Source organism: Priapulus caudatus, unplaced genomic scaffold (genome assembly GCF_000485595.1).
Source record: "Priapulus caudatus unplaced genomic scaffold, Priapulus_caudatus-5.0.1 Scaffold21, whole genome shotgun sequence".
NCBI classification, from domain to species: Eukaryota; Metazoa; Priapulida; class Priapulimorpha; order Priapulimorphida; family Priapulidae; genus Priapulus; species Priapulus caudatus.
Window position 1 is genome coordinate 396017 of NW_014577082.1, and position 4043 is coordinate 400059.

The following is a 4043-nucleotide window of genomic DNA, read 5'->3' on the forward strand; positions in this document are numbered from 1 at the left end:
TGGGCCATGTTCACCTTGCGCTGTGTACACATAGTGCAGCTTAAGTTGGGAACAATGGGCCATGTTCACCATGCTCTGTGTACACATAGTGCGACTCTAGCTGGGAACAATGGGCCATGTTCACCATGCTCTGTGTACACATAGTGCGACTCTAGCTGGGAACAATGGGCCATGTTCACCATACTCTGTGTACACATAGTGCCACTCTAGCTGGGAACAATGGGTTGTGTTCACTTCACTCTGTGTACATATAGTACTACTCTAGCTGGAAACAATGGGTTGTGTTCACTACACTGTGTACATATAGTACTACTCTAGCTGGGAACAATGGATTGTGTTCACTTCACTCTGTGTACACATAGTGCCACTCTAGCTGGGAACAATGGGTTGTGTTCACTACACTCTGTGTACATATAGTACTACTCTAGCTGGGAACAATGAGTTGTGTTCACTACACTCTGTGTACATATAAGGCGTTTTTATCTAAGCGAAAGCGCTTTACGGTTTCGCAAATCTTCCATTTATCTAGACGGTTTCGTGAAAGCGCTTTGGTCGTTTCTCGTTTTTATCCAGACGGTTTGCGAAAGTGCTTTGCGAAACCGTCGAAATCGCCCAGCGAGCGATTTCAGACGGTTTCAACATTCAATATGGCGGATAGTCAAACGTAAGTTATTAAGTCGTTTTCTTAATAAATGATTATATAAGAATAATAAGTTAATGTGTTATAAAAACGTACAAAGATCAGCTAAATCCTAACCAAATGGTGATCGTAGCCGAGTGTTTTTATGTAACAAAAGCGCTTTTACCAAACCGCTGATCACGTGATTTAGGAAACCGATATACCGATTTCGCTTAGATAAAAACGCCTATAGTGCGACTCCAGCTGGGAGCAGTCGGTTGTGTTCACCACACTGTGTACACAGAGAGTGCTGCTCTAGCTGGGAGCAGTGGGTCGTGTGCTGCTGACATTTGCATTTCTAAATGCACAGCACGAGGAGTTCTGTCCGTTCACCACGCGCTGCGCCCCAGATTCTCCCATGTAATATTTACAATGGGCATGCTGTACAGAGATTTCTCCACTTTGGCGTTAATTTAAAATGAACTAGTCCAATGTGACGCATGAGGTGCTATTTGGCATATATCGAAATCAGTATCGATAATTTTCGAATTAATAATGAAATTGGCCATCTTTGTAGCAAACATTATTGGTAGCAAGGGTTCAGCAATGATTGCTTGATTTAAGAAGTTGCAGTGTTGATTAGATAATTATCAATATTGAGTTCATCATTATCATTATTGATGTGATCATTCTCGCTATTTATTTGAATACTCTCAGTATTTATTATGCTGTCGTCTTCAGCGATATTTGTGCTATTATATTTGTGCTATGGTGTTTGAGACAGTGCAAGATTCAGAAAATTCTCAGCTACCTTCATGAAGGCTGAACTAATAATCTTATAGCAGTGAGTATGTTTTAAAAAATACATTCCTTTCACTTTGAAAAGAAAAATATACAAGATATTGCTACGTGGTCCAGCTATTGACATGAGGTTGTGTCTGTGTGCGTGGGTGCGTGTGTATGCGCGTCTGTGTGTGTGTGTGTGTGTGTGTGCGTGCGTGCGTGCGTGCGTGCGTGTGCGCGCGCGCGAGTGTGAGTGCGTGATGCAGCTGTGGAAGGAGATCAATAGATAGCGAGGGCGAAAGTGTGCGCGCGCGAGATAGAGTGAGAAAGAGAGAGAAATATACGATTTTTGTGTTTACTAGGTGCTTTAGTACATGCACGTATAGATGTAACAAAGTATGATGTTAATGTCTAAAGTCGTAGTGTCTCGTTGTCAAACGGTTTCCAGCGTTATACTAAGAATGTCGGCTTATTGATCTCACGCGTTGTCTTTACTCGGTGTTGTTTTCATCTTTGTTCTGTATCGGCTGCTTTTGCAGGAGTTGCAGAACACGTTTTATTCATTTTTTTACATTTTATGCGTTTCATCGATGAGAAGTGCATTTTGACATTTTACTTATTTTTACGTGGAAGTTTTTAGGTTTGTTTGGTTAGCCTGCGGACGGTATATAGGCTACTCGTCGATTTCTCTTATATATTTATACAGAATTTTATTTATAAATGCCACGGCGAGTATCGCCTTCCGGTGGTGCGTATAATTTAGTTACGTAGTCTTTCAAAGTGGTTTACACGCTTTTGTTTATTAAGGATTCTCGTTGTCTTGCGTGTTTGCACTAAATAATTTAAGCAGTCAGTGTTACACATATAATTGCTTATTGTTATATGATGTTATGTAATTATCTTATGGTATAATTATTTAATGTAAGTTTCGTGACGTACAGCGAAGCTGCTGGTTGCTCTCTTGGTGGGTGGGCAAGGAGAATGACGGCAACTTTATATCTCTGTTTAGAGGGTTACTGCAGAGAGGCTATAGTCGTTTTGAGTCTATCCGAATAGGAAAAAGTTGTCTCAGTCTGTTAGTATTCCGTGTGCTAAGTCTTCGCGCCAAGATAGCTTAGGAGCTAAAGTTGCATCTTGAAGAGAGATGCTCGTCTCTCATCGTTCGTTGTTTGTGATCACATTGACGAGCACTTATTGCATCCAATTTTGTATTTTATGTCTGACGGCGTATTACAAGGGTCAGCTAGGTGATTCTAGCGTCGGCTAGAGCATAGTAAAGTTCAGGTGGCAATGTGGCATGTACTGGGATTTCGCCCGTGCACGGTATATACATCCCACACATCACTCTACTACACTCCCGAGACGTGCGTTTTTAGATCGTGGTGTTTTAGCGGGGCAAATTGCCGCGCTAATGTAGAGGCGCGGCTTGGGGGACCCCTGGTTAATAAGGTCGACTATACGCGTCGGTTAACCGAAAATATCGACGCTAGCTTCTGCGGCAAATGCGGGCATCGCCATTATCGCATAAACCCGGTGATTGCGTGACGATATTTTTGAATTACTCAATGCTCTAAAACGCTGAATACTCGTCTCGTGTAAATTGTGTATGCGCTACTACATTGTAGACACATCGTGTTTAGTCTATCGAATGAAATCACTATAGGTACAATCCTACTGTTGATGATGCAACGTTTACTCTCTATTTACGTATATGTTTTTTGTTGTTGTTAAAAGCATCGATGCTAATCGAGTAACGCAGCCGCATGATAGCGTAATTAACATCGCGTAGCGGAATGTAACCATTTTCAAAGGTTTCCATTTCTATTTCTACGAGCTGTATCGGCTGTCACAACTTTACTTCGAGCACAGTATATAGCGACCGTCTGAGTGTTGACTGACAGCTTAGATTACTGCATGCTGCACATCTCGTCACGTATTCATGGCTAGCCGTGTCGTCGATTTTTAATGCACTTGCTGGTTCTTGTTATTGTAGGCCCCGTTTCTTTTGTTTGTCGCAACATTGTGCGATGGTAAATTATGCAGTACTAGGCATACCCACCCCCTTACACTGTATGTGTATGTGCGTGCATGCGCGCGCGCGTGCGTGCGTGTGTGAGTGCGCGCCAAGAAGCTCACACTGTATCTAGTCATATTCTGCTTAGCCTATTGGCGATCACAATTAAGGGAAAACGTCTTGTTACGCTTGCATCTTGTGTCTTCTCATGCTGGAAGCCATGACGAAGTAACGAATGATGAAGCCAAAAGAGTATACTTGAACACATTTCTATCACAAAAACTGCGATGTGTTTCATAGTGGCACGGATTAGACGCATGAATTACATTGTCATGTTAACGTGCATAACGCACGTAAGTTATGATAAATGTCTCATTAACATTCTCTTCAAGCACGTGAATTATGATAAATGTCATGTTAAAATTCTTCAAGCACGTAAATTACGATAAATGTCATGCTAACATAATTTTCTCGAGCACTTAAATTATAAATGTCATGTTAACGTGCTTCAAACACGTGAATTTGGATACATTAACAGCGTAACGAACTGCATAACAAAAAACTTCACTGCGTGTAGCACAAGAAAACATGAATTAGTAGGTATTCACCAGGTGCTTGATAAATGTA